This window comes from Raphanus sativus, chromosome 6 (assembly GCF_000801105.2).
Source record: "Raphanus sativus cultivar WK10039 chromosome 6, ASM80110v3, whole genome shotgun sequence".
Lineage (NCBI taxonomy): Eukaryota > Viridiplantae > Streptophyta > Magnoliopsida > Brassicales > Brassicaceae > Raphanus > Raphanus sativus.
In genome coordinates, this window is record NC_079516.1 from 32840254 (window position 1) to 32860930 (window position 20677).

At 34.6% G+C, this 20677-nt stretch overlaps 1 long non-coding RNA gene across 1 annotated transcript; it reads right to left on the reverse strand.

Moving 5' to 3' along the window:
- Nucleotides 1–305: 305 nt before the first annotated feature.
- LOC130495460 (uncharacterized) lies at nucleotides 306–1077 on the reverse strand. Its single transcript, XR_008934735.1, has 2 exons — nucleotides 742–1077; nucleotides 306–639 (listed from the first exon to the last, which is right to left on the reverse strand). It is a non-coding gene; the product is annotated as an uncharacterized LOC130495460 (long non-coding RNA).
- Between the last annotated feature and the right edge of the window lie 19600 nt (nucleotides 1078–20677).

A 20677-nucleotide genomic window follows, 5' to 3' on the forward strand; every position in this document is an offset into this window, starting at 1 on the left:
GGCATGTCTCCAAGGTAAAATCACAGCTCGTCCTCCATGCTAATGTCCACTACAAGAAAATCAAGTATTAATAGCAGCGGAAAAACGCTATGTAACGATACAATAGCGTTATTAGGTATGCTGTATCATCGGCCGCGATAATAGGTCGAACAAATTAGATAGCGGTTTTTTGCACTGCTACTATTTTATGATTAATATAGCATTTTTTGTATGCCATTAAATTTTATTTAATATCATTTTTATTATTATTTATTTTAAATTATTTGTTTTTATAATTATTTATTTTAGTTAATTATTTTTTAAAGAACATAAAATAAAGATTTATTTATAACTAAATCGAGTTATATTACAAATTGAAATTTGGATACATGGTTTACAATTAGAAATTGGTACAGTAATTGGTTACAATTACCAATTGGCTGATTAACTAAACCCTAACTAAACAAATTGACTTTAGCTAAACCTAATTCAGCTGTCAAACCAAGCTCTGCTTTAACCTACGCCGTCAACCAGCCCCGCTTCGGTACCATCTCCGACGCCGCTGCTGTCGCCGCTGCTCTGTCTTCCCCGGCGCCGCTGCTCTGTCTTCTCCGACGCCGCTGCTCTGTCTTCTCCGGCCTTGCTCTGATTCTGTGAAACCTTCTTACAAACCAAAAAAATGAATCAAGTAAACAACAAAGAGGGTAAAAGAGAAGGATGAATACCAATGGAAACAAACAGAGAGAACGATAAAGAGGTTACGAAAGATATCAGAAATTGACAGACGAGGGAGAAGAAAAGATCTGTCACAAAGTAGGGGAGGAGGCGTCACTTCGTCACAGAACAGAGAGGAGGCATCACGGTTCAATCTCCGTCACCGCAGGACACTGAGAGAGAGACAAAGAGCGGTGGAGAGAGATAATAGAGTAGATGGGATGCTCCTCCTCTGTTGTTGTGACTTGTCTCGTGACCTTCCATGTATCTGTATGGAGAAGGAAACTGGAGATACGAGAGAAAAGATGAGTTTTGTGTGTCTAGACACTTTAAAAAATTTTGGATCTGAAAACAAAAGCGACAGAGAAAAAGACAGGAGAAGAAGTAGGATCAATCTGGACCCTTCATAAAGTTTAATCAATGGCTGTGATTACAGAAAGCATGATCCCCGCCTTTGTGTGTGATTGGCCACTTTGTGTTGACCAATCAGATTTTTGTATTTGGTTCTTATTTTTCTTAACAGTTTTCTATTTTATTTTGTGTTTTATTTTTTTTTTTTTGACAACTGTTTTGTGTTTTAATATAAAATATTTATGATATATTCGAAAATAAAAATTATTTTAAGAAAATATTTTAAATTTATAGTTTTGAGATTTATATTTGGATATATGAAATAGAGTTTATAGTTTATGAACTAGAGGATTCAAGTTTGAAATTAAGGTTTAGAATTTGGAGTTTAGTGTATAGTTTTGTGTAAAGTACAAATATAATATTTTGGGTTTGGATTTAAGATTTTAAATTTAGATTTGAAGTTGAGTAATAAAAAATTATTTTAATATTTTGCTGTGTTTTAGTGTATATGATTAATTTGAGATTAGCTTTAAAGTTTAGATTTTAGAATGAGGGCTTGAGTATATGGTTTGAAGGTTAAAGGTTTGGAGTATTGATTTAAGATTTGGCATTAAATTTTGAAAATATTAATTTTTGAGTTTATATTTAACATTTGAAGTTAAATTCAAGATTTCATGTTAAAATATAAGAGCTTAAAGTTTTTGTTTGGAGTTTAAGGGTTGTGTTTTTAAAATTTTGGTTTTAGGGGTTAGTGTATATGGTTTAGGGTATAGGGTTTTTGGAGGTAAATAAAATAGAGTGAGAGGAAAAATGAAATAAGGGTGAGAGGGAAAAATCAACTATTTTCCCGCTTTAGTTATGCCTAGCGTTTCAAAACCGAAAGTGCTATGTATACTATGTTTTAAAAAAAACGTTTGCAAAATTAAAATCGGACTAACCAAATATAGCATTTGCATTTTCACAAACGCTATCTAAAAGTAAGAGGTATATCAACCATAGCAGAATCGGAAAAAACGCTATCATGTTGTGCTATTGATACTCAGATTTCTTGTAGTGGTCTTCTTGTATTTTGTTATTTTCTTTTTTCTTTTTATTTTTATTTTCATTTTCTGTTGTCTATTTTCCTAATTTGGGACTTGACCACGAGAATTCTTCCTAGTGTTATTATTAATTAAGAATTTTGTATATAGCTAGAACGACCCTCACAAATTGCGAATACTAATTTGTTAAGAATGAATCGAATTGAAGCTATAGCGTCATCATTTGCAGAACAAACCTGATACTACTGGTTCATCAAATGAGACTTGAACGGCTTCTTGAGTATGAGACTGCTATTCATCATCATCATCATCTAAATAATCAGGAACAAGATCCAAAACTAACTTTCAAAACACATCCAAGTGAAATACTTTCTACTTGCGGACATGGTCGGTTCAATAGAAATAGGGGCCCATGGGCAAAAACTTTTCTTAGGCTTTCCATTAATATTTTTTTTTTACAAAATGTTATTAGAAAATTATATATTTAAAATTACTATAAAAGAAAGCTTCTAGTCCAGTGGTTAAACTAAGGGTTCATTGATGCTTTTAAACCGTGATGTCTAAAGTTCAAATCCCAGAAAATGCAAACACTACAAGAAAATACGCTGATTCTGAGGGAAATACCGAGGGAAAATGAGTTCCTCAGAAATTTCTGAAAAAATATCGAGGAAATACCGAGGAAACCAAGAAATGTGGTTTCCTCGAAATTTCCTCACTATTTTTTGAGGAAATTTCGAGGAGAACCAACTTCCTCGGTATTTTTCGAGGGAATACCGAGGAAACCTCGGTCGTCGGAAAAAACCGACGGATATTTCTAATACTTCGACGACATCTTGTAGCCGTTAGAGAGCCGTTGGGAGAGCCATTGGGGGATTTTAAAAATTTCGAGGAAATGTCGGTTTCCCTCGGAATTTCCTCGGAATTTCCTCAGTATGCCGGGAGGATTTCATCTATAAATACAGCCACCCCTCTTCCTCTTCATTCACTCCATTTCTTCTTCTTCTCTCCTAGTCTCACGAATTTGATTCCAAAAAAACATGTCTTCTTCAAATTATTTTCGTTCTTGGATCGATCGACCTCATTTGGATCCGGACACGAGATTGCTTATGGAAGAATACAATCAAGGTATAATCGAGTTCATGAGGGTAGCTCGCCAACAACCGGAAGCAGAAACATGTAAGTTAAGATGTCTTTGCTCTAATTGTAAAAATAGAAAAGTTATTAGAGTGGGATGTTTGGACTCATCTATTATTGAGTGGGTTTACACGAAGTTACAAAATTTGGTATCATCATGGGGAAACTGATTATGAACTTGGTAGTACTAGCGAACCTCAGCCGGCGGTTAGATTAGAAGAACCAATTAGAGCGGATGTAGATTATGGTGTAGGTACTGAGCAGATGATAAATGATCATTTTAGAGGGGAAGATTTACCCAATGCAGAAGCTAGGAGATTTTATGAAATGTTGGATGCTAGAAAGCAACCATTGTACGAAGGTTGCAGAGATGGTCATTCAGCTTTATCATCTGCTATGAGACTGATGGGCATTAAAACAGATTATAACTTGGCTGAAGACTGTGTGGATGCGATTGCTAATTTTGTTAAAGGTATTCTACCTGAGGATAATGTAGCTCCAGGTTCATACTATGAGGTTCAAAAACTCGTAGCTGGGGTTGGTTTATCTTATCAGGTAATAGATATATGCAGCGATAACTGCATGATTTATTGGAGGGCGGATGACCAGCGGACTACATGCAAATTTTGTGGGAAACCTCGTTATAAAGATACGAGTGGAAGAGTTCCAGTGCCATATAAAAGGATGTGGTATTTGCCTTTGACGGAAAGGTTGCAGAGGTTGTATCTTTCGGAACGCACAGCGCAACGAATGAGATGGCATGCGGAGCACTCAACAGATGGTGAGATTAGACATCCTTCAGATGCAAAAGCGTGGAAACATTTCCAATCAAAGTATCCTGACTTTGCGTATGAGAGAAGAAATGTCTACCTTGGATTATGTACTGATGGTTTCAGCCCGTATGGGAAGAGTGGAAGACAATATTCTCTATGGCCAGTCATTGTTACACCATACAACTTACCCCCAAACTTGTGCTTGCGACGAGAGTTTTTTTTCTCTCCATTCTCGTTCCCGGACCAGAGCATCCTAAGAGATCACTTGATGTGTTTCTTCAGCCACTAATATATGAGTTGCAACAACTATGGGCTCAAGGTGCTGAAACATACGATATTTTGTGTAAAGAAAACTTTCAAATGCGGGCAGTACTAATGTGGACAATAAGTGACTTTCCAGCATATGGTATGTTATCTGGATGGACAACGCATGGAAGGCTATCATGTCCATATTGTCAAGATAACACTGATGCTTTCCAACTAAAACACGGAAGGAAAACGTGTTGGTTTGACTGTCACAGGAGATTCCTACCACCTGATCATCCATATCGTAGGAGTAGGAATTTGTTTACGAAGAACAAGAGGGTGTTTGACAGTCCACCTGCGGAAATTAGTGGAAAAGGTTTGAAGACACAACTAAGAGATTTTGGTGCAGAAAGGACGCCAGACGTCGGTGGACATGCGCGTTTTCCGGTAGATGCTGTTGGAAACCTACATAACTGGCACAAAAAGTATATTTTGGGATCTGCCATACTGGGAGGATCATTTGCTAAGGCATAATTTAGATGTCATGCATATTGAGAAGATCTTTTTTGACAACCTCATCAACACGATCCTTAACGTTCAAGGTAAAACAAAGGATAATTTGAAGTCAAGACTGGATTTAGTTGATATATGTGATCGTTCAGAACTTCATGTTGATGGGAATGGTAGGGCTTCTTTTCCCATATACCGACTTGATGCAGAGGGAAAAAATGCGTTCTTCGATTGGATTTCAAACGATGTGGAGTTTCCAGACGGTTACGCATCTAATTTGCGTAACTGTATCGACAGAAAGAAGGAAAGTTTATTGGCTTAAAAAGTCACGATTGTCATGTGTTGATGCAGCGCTTACTTCCGTTTGCTTTCAAGGAACTATTACCACGAAATGTTCATGAAGCAATTGCAGGGATAATTGCTTTCTTCCGCGATTTATGCGCCAGATCAGTGACTCTTGAAGGTATTGAAAATCTGAAGACTAACATAGCCGTGATTCAGTGCAACCTTGAGAAGATATTTCCTCCCTCATTTTTTTATGTTATGGAGCATCTTGTTATTCACCTGGCAAGAGAATTGGAACTTGGTGGTCCTGTGCAGTATAGATGGATGTATCTGTATGAGCGGTATATGTTCCATTTGAAGAAGATGGTGAAAAATCTAAGTAGGGTGGAAGGTTCTATAGTCGCACAGATGATCAATGAAGAAATTTCAAACTTTGCTGAGTACTACTTTCCAGCAGAAGTTCAGACCAAAAACAGAAGACCTGCTCGGCATGATGATAGAGGCGAACGGGCAACATACCATGTTACGGTTCCTGACATTTTCACAGATGTTGGACGACTTAGCGGAAAATCAAAGGACCGTCGACTTACTGAGCAGGAGCGCAGTCATTTGCAAACATATTTGCTCACCAACTGCGAAGATGTTCTTCAATATGAGAGGTAAGTTTATTATCTTACAAATTTTTATTTTAACAAATTAACATTTATATCTTAATTAATTACATTTTTGTCATCATAGGATTTTCATGGCAGAAAAGCGGTTCGAATATAGATACGCTACAGAGGCAGAACTAGAAGAAATGAAGCAAAAAGAATTTGCTGGATGGATGTTTTTACTTATGTGAGTGCCTTAAACAAATTAAAAAATCATTTATCACATATTTATACTAATTAAAAAATTATTTATCACATATTTATACTAATTCATATTATGTGCTATTAATAGGTGTCTGCTGGTTTGGCCAGAGGTGAAACATTTGACGATTGGATACGCGAGATGGTGGTTGGACCAAACTATGTTGTGAAGTCATATTCGAGATTTTGTACTCGAGGATATGCATTCACAACTGAAAAGACGAAACGTTCGCGTACGACCTATGATGCTGGCGTCTGTTCTGCATCGGGAGATGATGTATACTACGGACACATACATGAAATTTTGGAAATCAAGTATTTGGGCATGCTTGGATTGCGCTGTACTGTTTTCTATTGTGATTGGCACGACATCACTCCAGATCGAGGTGTGAGAACAGATGCATTTGGTGTTACATCAGTAAATTCGTGACGAAATCTGCAATATTATGATCCTTTCATTCTTGCTTCTCAGGCCGATCAGGTAAGTAAATGTTAATTATTCAGAATGATTGGTCATCATGTGTAATAATTTAAACTTGTACTAAATTTTTTAAAAATGTTACAGGTTTGTTATATCAAGTACCCCCGGGTAAGGAACAGAGATGATCCATGGGTTACTGTTACCAGACTCAACCCGAGAGGCCGAGTTCAGGGGAGTTCTGAGCTGGAAGACCCACTACAACCAATCACATCCAGTAACTTATGTGCAGCAGAAGATGTAGCAGGAGTTGGCCTTGTAGTAGATTTCACCGACTTCGCAGAGGAAGCCGTCGTTCACGCACAGGATGAACCAGTTATTGGAGAGTTTCACCAAGATCCAGATTCAGATTCATCTGGTGATGATGACTCGGAATCAGAGTAGATTTTTTTTTTTTTTATGAATTTCGAGGAAATACCGAGGGAAAATAGGGTTTCCTCGAAATTTCCTCGGAATGACCCTTAACGGTTTAGGGGTTTGATTTAAAACAGCTTGTTCCTCGAAATTTCCTCGAAATATTTCGAGGAAATTTCGAGGGAAAACATAGTTTTTTGAACTTCCTCGAAATTTCCTCAGAATGACCCTTAACGGTTTAGGGGTTTGATTTAAAACAGATAGTTCCTCGAAATTCCCTCGAAACATTTCGAGGAAATTTCGAGGGAACACATAGTTTTTGAACGTCCTCGAAATTTCCTCAAAATATTTCGAGGAAATTTCGAGGGCCAACATAATTTTTGGTAGTTCCTCGAAATTCCCTCACAATATTTCGAGGGAATTTCGAGGAACAAGGGGTTTTAAACCGAAAACAACGTTTTGCGGATTGAATAACACGTATATAACCTTCATTAAGTGTCTTAGCCAGATTATGAAGTCAAACTTTAGGGTTTTAAACCGAAAACAATGATTTGCGGATTGAGACGAAAACCACACAACATAAGATAAACACTTATACGTTTTAATAAACGTTAAAGGAAATACTTACAATAATTTTTGTAATTGTGTTATTTTATTGTTTATGATCATCTATACAAAGAAACCTCATTATTATGAATTACATTTGTATAAGAAATGACAAAGGGGAAAAAAATCGATGTTTTCAAAACCCCAAATCCTCTTTCCTCGAAATTTCCTCACAATATTGTGAGGAAATTTCGAGGAAAAGTTCCCTCGGACTGTTTTTCATTAACCCGGCAACCCTAGCCGCCAAACTTTTTCGCGAAAATCAGATAAGAGAATTTCGAGGAAATTTCGACGACCAACATAAAAAATTGTGAGGAAATTTCGACGGACCCTGTCCGTCGGACCCCTCATAAATTAGGTTTGAGGAAATCTCTTCCCCATTTCTTTCCTCTCTTCCTCTCTTCCTCTCTTCCTCTCTTCCTGCGCGGCGGCTCTCCTCTCCTCTCCTCTCTTCCTCTCGGCCTTCTTCCTCTCCTCTCCTCTCCTCTCTTCCTCTCGGCCTCCTTCCTCTCCTCTCCTCTCCTCTCTTCCTCTCGGCGTCCTTCCTCTCCTCTCTTCCTCTCCTCTCTTCCCATGTAAGTTCATCTCTCTTCTCTTCCTCTCTTCATAGATCTCGAAATTTAGGTTGTTAGAAAGGAAATTCTAGGATTGAATGGATAGCTTAGGATTTGCATGTTTGGATTATTGTTTGGATTGTTGTTATATTTTTTTTTGATTTATTTTGTGTTTTGGTTATAATTGAAAACGTTTTTTGATTTTTTAAAACGTTTTTTTATTTTTAAAAATGTGTATATGATTTTTTAAAACGTTTTCTTATATTTTAAAACGTTTTTTTATTTTTTAAACGTTTTTTGATTTTTAAAACTATTTTTATATATTAAAACTATTTTTTTAATTATTAAACTATTTTTAATATATTAAAACTATTTTTGTAATTATTAAACTATTTTTAATATATTAAAACTATTTTGTTAATTATTAAACTATTTTTAATATATTAAAACTATTTTTGTAATTATTAAACAATTTTTAATATATTAAAACTTTTTTTAATTATTAAACTATTTTTAATATATTAAAACTATTTTTGTAATTATTAAACAACTTTTAAATATTAAAAATATTTTTTTATATATTTAAACTTTTTTGTAATCATTTAATAATTTTTAAATATTTAAACTATTTTTTATATATTTAAACTTTTTTTGTTATTATTGTTCCAATTTTAATATATAAACAAATTAAAAAAAATTTATATAAAGGTCTCAAGACGAACATACCCGCTCTCGACACCGTCGTGGTCGTGGTGGTACGGGGAGCAGCTCCATTTCGGGTTCCGCATCGCCCCACAGCTCTTACCATACATCTCCCTCTCTATTTCCCTCTCATTCTCCTCCCGCTCCCGGTGTGGCACCCACTCCTGCTCCTGCTCATGCTCCTGCTCATCCGGCAATTCTGAGAGTTGCGGAGTTTGTTCGACAGCCGGGTCGTGACCATCTTCCATATCTCACTCAGTATCCATGTGGATGGGGTCAGACATGGTAATTAAACCTATTTTTTTTCATTAAAATTTGATTCATGTTAAATAATTAGTTATTTTTATTAGGTTCGACCGATCCGGGAACGGGATCAGCGGATGGATCAACCGTATGATGTACTCGGCCCTCGACAATGGACATCCGAATTTCACCGACTTCCCTCTCGAGAAGCAGCATATGTGGTTTCAACAGTTTGCGGTAAGTATTCTATTTTTTACTTATTTTTTTAATCTTTAATATTAATTTCTACTAACTGTGTTTTATTTTCAGCAAGAATTCAACTGGAATGCCGATGATACGTTGTTTATCTATTACCACTTCGTCCATAAAGTTATGGAGAACTATGGGAAGCAGATGCACACGTGGAAGAAGAAGTGGGAAATAAACAAGGTTTGTTTTTATTTATGAAACAATTTTTAATTTTATTAAAATATTTTTTTTATTTATTTAACAATTTTTTTTTTTTAAAAGATCCCAAAGGGGATGGACCCCGACGTCTGGAAGGAGTTGGGTGTGCATTGGAGTAAGAACGAAGTCAGAGCAACTTCTTCCACCAACTCCACCAACCGCAAGAGTGACCGTAAGGGGAAGGGCATGTACATCCATAACTTGGGTGCTCAATCTTTAGCCAGTCTGGGGGATCGCTTGGTAAGCTTCTCGGTTTTTATTATATTATTTAAGATTCTAATACTTTTTTTTGTGCATTTCTTTTAATTACTAATGTTTGTTTAATTTATGTTTTTTTCAAGGCGGAAGAAAATGAGGGGGAGCCGGTTGATCATTACACCCTAATAAAGACGGCGTATACCAACAAGAAGACCGGCGAGATTGATGATGGTGTTGTGAGGGATGTGGTCACCCTCATCGAAAGTCAGATGGAAGAGGAAGTGTCTCAGCTTCAAACCGAGGATGACGATTCGACGGGATCGACCGTTGCCTCGGATTCGGATCAACCAAATCGTTGAAACGGTAAGTTCTTTTTTTAAAGTTCAATTCATTTTTTATATTATTTAAATTTGACACTTTCTTTTTCAGGTGGTTCCAAAGAAGAAGGACCGTTTGTTCGGTTTGGCTCGTCGGTCCAACTCGGTTCCGTCTGCTTCTGCACCACCGTCGTCCTTTGTTGATCAAGAAGTCCTTCTGAGTCAGATGAGGGATAAGAATGCTCGCATATCTGCGTTGGAGTCCATGGTGGCGAGTCAAGAGGCGGGCTGGGAGGCACAGAGGAAGCTGAATGAGCAAATGATGGCGATGATGAAGAGCATGAACCCGAATGCCAACGTGGAGTTCCCGACCATGCAAGACCCGAACGTCCAAAACCCGTAGTTTAATTTGTTTCAAAAACTCGAAATGTTTTATTTTGATTTGTATGACTTTGAAATTTAAATAATATGTTTTTAATTTAAATTTAAATTTTATATTTTCGAATTTAAATTTTAAAAATATATTTTTTTCAAAAATAATTTTTTCAAAAAAAAAATTATTTTCAATATATTCCGAGGAACAACTGTCTTCGGAATATTCCGAGGGACCTTTTCCTCGAAAATTTTCGAGGGCTACCTTCCTCGAAAATGTTCCTCGGAATATTCCGAGGACAGCTGTTCCTCGAAAATTTTCGAGGGCCACCTTCCTCGAAAATGGCCCTCGAAAATTTTCGAGGAAAGGTTCCCTCGGTATAATCCTCGGTATATACCGAGGGAATGGTTCCTCAATATATATCGAGGACTTCTTCGACGAACGCATGTCCTCTAAATTTCCTCGGAATTGTTGTTCCTCGAAATTCCGTCACAAAATTTCGAGGAAATTTCGAGGGAAAATGAAATTTCGAGGACATTTTTTCGAGAGACTTTTTCCTCGGTATGTCGTCGGAATACGGTTATTCCGACGACATACCGAGGAAAAAGTCCCTCAGTATCAGCGTGTTTTCTTGTAGTGAAATTATGCAGATTATGGAAAAAATAGTTAAAAGAAATCTTCAGTATGGTGCATGTCGTATCATCAAACATGAATCTCATATATCGGACGTGTCTTTTTATAAGGTGGTAGAATTATCGACTACATAATCATTTATGTAATATTTTCAATGTTGTAATAATATAACTAATCAGATGTTTACAAAATTACAATAAAATAGCTATTGTGTTTATCCTTGTTTGATATTTGATTAATAATATATTTTTAAAAGTTAAAATAACATATTTTATAATATTATTTGACTTTAATTTACTTATACGTATTAATAAAATATGAAAACAAAAAATTGACAAAAAGTAAAAAAAAAAAAAAAAAAAATTATTTTGAGGTGGTTCCTGACGAGGTCGCACTCACGGCACCCTATCTGTAGCTTTAATTGGTAACCATGAAAATGAAAAAAATGAACAGAAAAAAGTTGAGCAAATTTTCATTTAAAGAATTGAATTGAAAAAAATAATTGAACCTTGAGGAACAGACATTCCTTATCAATTTTACAAGGGGAAAATACTTCTTCATTAATTCATCTTTTTATGAGGAACATAGAGGAATGTGGTAGGGTCCATACATAATAATTTGACAAAAAAATCAACATAACTGGTATTAATTTGAGGAACAACAAATTCATCATAATTTTTTTCATAAAAGGTGGTCACCAGTTGAAGCCTAAGCCGGTACTGCTTGCGGGATAAGTTACTTCATCAACATAGACAAATAAGTCCATAATCGCATGAGGGATAACACCGTCGATGAGTCCAGCATCCACGAAGAAGCAATTCAAGTCGTCTTTGCTTTCACACTCGTCGTTGTCATCATTGATATCAAGCCTATTTATGCATGCAAGAAATACGGTTCAACGTTCTTTTGTTCGTAGACACAAGCTATTCAAGAGATATCTGCTGATCATTTTGCGGATGTTAAATCAAATATTAGAGCAGATCTAAGTATTGTTTTCAAAAATTATTAAATAAATAAATGGGTACCTAAAACATTTTACCCCAGTAATTTCATTTAATTTTTAATTATTTTAGTTGAGAAAATGACCCAAATAGCACTAGTCCAAGTTTTTATCCCCAAAAGAGCACTCAGGATCAAAAATCACAAAAATAGGTTTCATTAAGTGTGTCATTTACTTTTATATCCACTCCTTTGAGAAATTAAAAAAAAAAATCAAAAAACAATTGTTTGTCATTGTCGTCGTCTCCTCCGTCGCATCCGATCCACCATCTTCAGATTCAAAATCAACTCTCTCTCTCTCTCTCTCTCTCTCTCTCTCTCTCTCTCTCTCTCTCTCTCTCTCTCTCTCTCTCTCTCTCTCTCTCTCTCTCTCTCTCTCTCCTCCATGGCCTCCTTCGCGCTTCTTCGGTCTCTTTGTCGCCGTGACGCATCTTCCGTCTCTGGGTACAAATCTGTACAAACTTCTCCTTACTCTTTTGGTTATTTTGAGATTTTGAGATGTTTGGAGTCGCAGATTATCAAAAATATTTGCTTTTGTGTTTTTGCAGATCTCTGCAAGTGCCGGCGGGAGGACGACAGAGCTCCGGTTAGACGGGGTCAAAGACATCATCCCAATTGCGTCTGGTAAAGGCGGAGTTGGAAAGTCTTCTACTGCTGGTAACATCAGAGAATCTTCCTTAAACTTTCTGTGAGAGAATGAAATTCAAAATGATAATGTGAAGAGTGAAAGTATGTCACTTTATGGTTGATTTTAGTTAACTTAGCTATTGCATTAGCTAACAAATTAAAAACTGAAGATTGGGTTGCTTGATGCTGATGTGTAAGGACCATTTGTTCCAATCATGATGAGTATCAATCACAAGTCTCAAGTAAACCAAGGTAAGGTATTAGAAGAGGGTGCATCTTACATTTCACACTAGCGTTTTGTAATGTAATCTCTATGTGTTTGAGGATATGAAGATGATTCCGGTAGAGAACTATGGAGTTAAATGCATGTCAATGGAACTCCTTGTAGATGTTTCATCTTTGCTTCTTGACATTTCTGCGTGTTTATACTTAGATCTTGGGACTTGTAGATAACATGAGTTGCTTAGTTTGTCATCACTGTAACGAAGCTTCTTTCATATTTGGGAAAGAAGGAGCACACCAGATGGCTGCAAAGAAGCTTCTTTCACTGTAACTGATGCTTTTATTTTTTTCTTTAGTCTTGTTTGATTCTTCTTGGTTCTTTTGCTTTAGTCTTTTTTTGCTTTAGCCATAAATTTTCGAGTTATATTTTCTTTTTTTTGTTCTTGCAAATTTGGGAAGGTCTTGGAAGGAGAAGTGGAGATTGCACAAGAGACGGGTGTTTTAGTGGATGTATATTTTAGCTGCTTGGGAGAGATCAACAGAGCTTGTGCAGGAGGACGATAATTCGAGCATTGTAGTGATTTCACACTGGAGGCACTCTTGGGATATTTGGTCTTGCTCAAAGATACAAATCTCTCTTCGCCAACTTGAATGATTAGGCTTTTTTTGTAGCATACCATTTCCAAGACTTGAATAGACATCGATCTAAAGGTTCAGTTAAGCTTTAGCTTAGTAATTATTAAGTTTTAGCTTAGTAATTATTTGATTTTTTTTCTGATTTTGGAAGACTTTATTCAAATTTAAGATAGCTGTCCTGAACAAGAATTGTTTTAAGATTGTCTGGATAATTATTTTCTATAAGGCTTTCCTGAAACTACACAGATCTTTCTTAAATTTTTAAAACTCTACACATTTTTACAAGGACAAGCAACAAGAGACTAACAATGTCATAAGAAAATTCACGAACCAACCAAAGATATCAACATGCTTAAGGAGAACAAGACACCAAGAAAAAAGTTTTAATTTTGTTACCATCCGATTTTCTGGAAGGCTTTCCTGAAACTACACAAATCCTTCCTGAAATTTTTATAAACACTACAAAGTTTCACAAGCACAAGCAACAAAAGACTAACAATGTATTAAGCAACATTTCCTAAACACATTCAATAGATGCAAACAAACAACAAATGAATATGTAAGTAGAGATATATCCTATATAACATATGTGTTTTATAATGATACCACATTTAATACTTTCTTGATTTTTTTTTGTTTTAAGATTAATTTCAATTTTAGGATAGTCATCATGAACAAGGATTGTCTAACATTCCTTACACGCTTTTGATTCTCTTCGAAAACAGATTTATGCAAGAAAACACACTCATTTTAGTTTTCTGGAAACCCATCCTGAAAGTACCAAAAGCTATATCTTATATAACATATGTGTTTTATAATGATACCACATTTAACACTTTCTTGATTTTTTTTTTGAAGATTAATTTCAATTTAGGATAGCCATCATGAACAAGGATTGTCTAACATTCCTTACACGCTTTTGATTCTCTTCGAAAACAGACTTATGCAAAAAAACACACTCATTTTAGTTTTCTGGAAACTCATCCTGAAAGTGCCAAAAACTATATCCTATATAACATATGTGTTTTATATTATTACCACATTTAACACTTTTTTGATTTTTTTTTTTGAAGATTAATTTCAATTTTAGGATAGCCATCCTGAACAAAGATTGTCTAGTATTCCTTACACGCTTTTGATTCTCTTCGAAAACAGACTTATGCAAGAAAACACACTAATTTTAGTTTTCTGGAACTCCATCCTGAAAGTGCCAAAAGCTATATCCTATATAACATATGTGTTTTATAATGATACCACATTTAACACTTTCTTGATTTTTTTTTTTGAAGATTAATTTCAATTTTAGGATAGCCATCCTGAACAAGGATTGTCTAACATTCCTTACACGCTTTTGATTCTCTTCGAAAACAGACTTATGCAAGAAAACACACTCATTTTAGTTTTCTGGAAACTCATCATGAAAGTGCCAAAAGCTATATCCTATATAACATATGTGTTTTATAATGATACCACATTTAACACTTTCTCGATAGAATTATTGAAAATTCTTCAAGCTATTCTATTTTAATGTTCTCTTTTTGATATGTGTTATCTATTTTGTAGACAATAAACTCTATTTGATGATTTCTATATCCAATGAATTTTCTTATAGATTTTGATTATGTTTTTTTTTTGTTTTGAAAGATTAAGTCCCAACTTAGTATAGCCATCCTGAACAAAGATTGTTTAACATTCCGATTTTGATTCTCTTCAAAAAAGACTTATGCAAGAAAACACTCTCATTTTATTTTTCTGGAAACCCATCCTGAAAATGCCAAAAGCTATCCTATATAACATATGTGTTTTGTAATGATACCACATTTAGTACTTTCTTGATAAAATTATTAAAAATGCTTCACATTAGGGGAAAAATCTTGAATCCCAGTCTGTGGAGAGAATGGAGAGGCAGGTGTCTCATTTGATAGCTCTGTCTCCTTCTGCAAAAAAAAAAAAATCAGGAAGACTATCATAATTATGCACAAAAACTTCCAAAATGTTTTGTTCTAATGAAATCAATGTTCTGAGTTGTGAAAATATTGTATTGACTTTTTGTTTCTGTGTTCAGATAGTAGCAGAGAAGTGCATATATGAAATTTCAAGCCTTATCGACTATTCTCTACACAAGTCAGCTTAAGATACTATAATTTAACAAATGCTAACCTATTTTTATGTGTGGTCTTATGGTTAGAAACATCAAGGAGATATCGTAACAAATGGACGCAACAAGGCAAGTAAAAGCAAGACGTCTGTAACATATGTTAAATCTTTCAAGAGTGTTTCAGTCACATTCCACAAATGCTAAACACAGAAGAACATATACTTGAATGGGTGAATCATAATGATAGCAAATAATTAAATAAAGCTGATTCCAATTTACAGAGTGATTCGTCATACAGATACCATATAGAGAAGCAAGTGGGACATGTGAGAGATCAAGAGAATAAATGTAATTTCCCAATGCATAAAATCAGAAATAGCATGTAATCGGAAATCCTTGGAGAAAGCGAGTACCTTGGAGAGAATTCGAGATGCGGAGACGGCGAGAGAGATTCGAGCGGCGGAGACGGCGAGAGAGATTCGAGCGGCGGAGACGGCGAGAGAGATTCGAGCGGCGGAGACGGCGAGAGAGATTCGAGCGGCGGAGACGGCGAGAGAGATTCGAGGGGCGGAGACTGCGAGGATGTCGAGAGGGGAGACGACGAAAGATATGATGGTTCGACGTCGGAGTCGCGTGAGAGAGATCGAAATATTTTTTCCAATTGTTTTATTTGATATAAAGTGAGGGTATTAGAGTCTTTTGAACAGTTAATAAATGCTATTTTTGTGACTTTCTCTTTCTGGTGCTATTTTAGAGACAAAAACTTCAAAAAGTGCTATTTTAGACAATTGCCCATTTTAGTTCAATCATTTGGTTTTATTGGTCGTGATCGAACATCATTATAGAATTTCTAGGAAAAAAACTGAATGTAACTGTAGTTTGGGAAAATTAATACAATGTAGACCACAAAATTATAATTCAATATATAACTATATCAATATAGTTCAGTTATTTTTTTTAAACTATATCAATATAGTTAGAATATACATTGTATTTTATAATGTATCAATGTATAATGGTGTTCTGTCCGCGTATATGGACATAGTCATGTTACAAATATTTATTATCATATGTATGATTAAATTTACAAAAATTGATTTCTTTTACTTAAATACTATTTATACATCTTTTCTTAGTTTTAATTTTCTATAATTTAAAATATTATTTCGGTTAATAATATTATGTAGGATCTTTCTTTTTTATGGCTAATTTATATATTAATTCATAAAAAATATCTTATAAAACAACTTCAATTTTAATTCAAGTGTTAAAAAGAACTTCGTAAATAATATAATTAAACTTTACAAAATTAAACTTTTTACTTAATTAATTGTACATCTTTTTATTTCTTAATTTAATTTTTCTATGGTTAAAAAATTATTTTCGGATACCAACCGAGTATATGTAGGTAAAGCTCTCAAATGGGCTGTCCAGAGCCCATTTGGGCTTGACCAAATTGTCCATGGGCGAAATGGACACTATTGGTTGGTCCAATATGGACAATGGTCCAAAAAATGTCCAAACCCAAAAAAGACTATGTGTAAATGGTCAAGTCCATGGACACCCAATCTATCTTTTTTATTGAATCTAAACTATATATACTTATTGTTTCATTTTCATATTTAAATTATTTATTTGTACTTATTTAAATTTTATAAAATCTGTAATTATTTATTTGCACTTATTTAAATTTTATAAAATCTGTAATTATTTATTTGCAATTATTTGCATAAGAGAACATAAAGCCTTGATGAACCCTTCTTATGAGCATAATCCTTATACTAGAAGCTAATCCTAATGACCCAACACACCACAGACTCTTTACCTAGATGAATCAATCACAAAGCGTAGAACCATGAATCAATCACAAAGACTCTTATATGAACTTGTTAAAACTAAGCTTGTTACGGAGACTGATCAATCAACAAACCCACAATATTAAGATGGAGCCAGATCAATCAACAAACCCACAAACCAGAGACTCTTTAATCACGTTACAGAGATGGAGCCGACTCTTACTTGAGAGAGAGATCGCCGGAGATGGAGACTAAGAGTGAGAGAGGTCGCCGGAGATGGAGCCTGAGAGTGAGAGAGATCGCCGGAGAGCTTGGTTTGATTTAACAAAGGTGGAGGGTGATGAGAGCGAGCTTTGTCTGATGCAACAAAGATGACCGGAGCTTCGCCGTGGAGGGTGGTGACCGGAGATTCGCCGTGGAGGGTGATGACACTAAGAATTGATTTTCGAGTGAACCCACAAACCCAGATCAGTCAATGATGCCATTGAAGGAGAAAGAAGAAGAAGAGTCGAGAGAGGAGAGATGAGAGAGTCGATGAATTGATTTTTTATTTGCCCCCAAATTCAAAAAAACTGGAATTTTAGTAATTTGGGCTTGCCCAATGTCCAATTGGTCATAGACCATATCGCCCATGGACATATCGGTTGTAGGCCCAATCGGACCGTGTGATGTTTGGCCCTGACGATGGACCGTCCACAACAATTTATCCATGGTTTGCCCATGGTCGGCCCGACCATTTGACGGCTATATATGTAGGAATTACATTATTTTATTTTTTTTAAAAACAATTTACCCAAATTATATAAATATATATATATATATATATATATATTAATTCATAAACAATTGTATAATAAACTTTAGTTATTACATCTTTGTATTTCTTAATTTAATTCTCTAATTAAAAAATTGTTTTCGGATAAAACCCGAGTATAGGTATGAATTATCTTATTTTAAAAAATGTTTCTAGTTTTTCCCATTTATATATTGATTCATAAAAAATTATCTTATAAAAATTAATTATTTATCGTTCATTACTAATAATATTAATCACTCTAACTTTTAACGTGAGAGTTCATTGCAAAAAATCACATCTAATAAACATTTAGTTATTTATTATTGATTAAGGTTATAAATGATATTTATCAATCTAAATTTTAATGTGAGGGCTCGAATGTAATATAATTGAGAAACTGTAATGTATAACCACAAAAAAAATATCTATCTCTAATTAGTTTTAGCCTTTGATCTATTGTTTTTATCACTTTGATTTATTTTTCTCTTTTTTTCTTTTTATTTTTTCCTTTTCTTTTTTCCTTTTATTTGATATATATATTTAACCAATATAATTGAGAAATTTCAATGTATAAACACAAAAAAATATAATTCAACATATAACCATCTATAGCTAAATTAAGACTTGGATTAAAAACTGTAGATGAATTCTACTAGAAAAGAACTCCCAATTTTCACAGCTTTTTTTATTTGTCAACTGAATTTACAAAATTTAGGGATGAACCAAGAAATCAAAACATACACATGAAGAAATATTACAAAAAAAAAGTTTTTGTTACATCCTATTAAATCAGGTTTTAGTTTCCTCTTGAAGTGTGCCTATTTCTCTGGTTTTCCTTTTCTTATCTAAAAACTAAAGAGAAAATTCATTCAAAAGAGAGAAGAGCACTTCGCAGCTGAAATCAACGGTTAAACTATACGAATACTATTCTACAATGTGTGCAAACTTTAACTTTTTCTCTTGGTAAAATGGATTGTACTTGTTTAGGTGAGTCAAGAAAAGAGACCAACGGATTGGGGAAGAGATTGACGTCCAACGCGGGTCTCATGCCTTGTTTCTACAAAGTACAAAAGGGCCACCGCCTAAGGTTAAATTAAATTTGTTTCTTTTCTTTTCCTATATAATCATGCTTGTTCCAATTTGTTCTTGTCATCGTTTTGTGGTCGATGTAAATGTTTTAGACATCAGCTACTCGTTTAATATCGCAAAAACGAGAACATAGAAAGAGTAGTAGTATGCAATGGGCCATGGGAGGTGCATACGGTTTTGGGTGAGAAAACAGAAGAGCTAATAAATCATCTATACTAAAGAAACCAATAACAATGCCTCAGTCAGAGCTTGTTTGAAGTGGATAGTGTTGGGTTGGTGAAGTTCATGTCCAACTCTTTATTATCTGATTAATATGATATTGTTTACTTTGAATTTTAGAAGCAAGTCTATATGGATTTATTTTTGGTTTTAATTCCTAAAAGACCTCGTACTAATTAAAGTTGAAGTTTTGTTTATATATTAGACTTTTTGTGTAATTTTCGATGTTAAACTTAGTTTGATATCTTACATTCTCACCTTCAAATTAAAGGCCACAATGATCTCGTGTATTTTTCCTTCAGCGAATCATTTTGGTATACCAGTACTCGGAGGGTTTTCTTTGATAATGTGTCTTCCATAACATCTCGATCAGAATGTTCTCCCACAACATCTTAGGTTTTATGATCTTCTGACGTTTCTGTCACATATTTTATTTTCCGACTTGAAGAGTCCCATTCGAAAAATATTTTGGTTTTCTTGCAAATCTTCGTCAACCCTAGTTCTGATACCAATTATTGGGTTGGTGAAATTCATGTCCAACTCTTTATTATCCGATTAGTACGATATAATCCACTTTAGATCTTAAAAGCAAGTTTGCATGAATTTATTTTTGTTTCCTTTGCAAAAAGCCTTATACTAACTAAAATTGAATTTCTTTTTATATATTAAATTCTCTTTTGTCTAATTTCTGATATGGGATCTAGTTTGATATCTCACGGATAGAAGTCGAGGAAAAAAGAACAGAATAGAGTAGAAGCATATAAAAGAGGAGATGAAGAGAAGGCTTCTTCTATGACTACAAAACCTGAAGAGAATACACTTTTGTGAGGACTATGAGGTCGAGATAAGAACAGTTGTGTGGACGGTTGGTCAAAGCAAAGAGTTTGTTTGGCAGCATTCTGCTCGTTTTTCTTTTCATAACATTGAGTAAAAAATGTTCTGAATAAAAACTAATTTTTAATTTTTTATCTCATTATGAAAATATTTAATGTCTATGTTGCTACAATTTAGTATTATTTAATAATAGTTTAACCATTTCTCTGGTTTTGTAAATATGTATTTGACTTCTTTTTAAAACAAAGTAGTTTTCCTTGTTTTTCTAATGGCATTGCTTAAAATAATATAGTTCTCAATGAGTTCTAAGAAACTATAAGGCAAAGGCACATGTATTTGAAGTATATACACTCCATCACACCAACATTGAAGAATCATTGATCATGATATCGATTGTCGTAAATGTAACTATCTGAATATACATCAATGAGTTTGAACCCTCGGGGGAATCAGCATTTGCTTATAAAGCTTCAGAGCGAAGCATTGTGGAAAAGCCCAAGTTCATGAGTTGTTAAAGCTCGTCGGTGCGAATATTGCTGTTAGCAGATTGTTTTCATTTTCTTCTAGTTC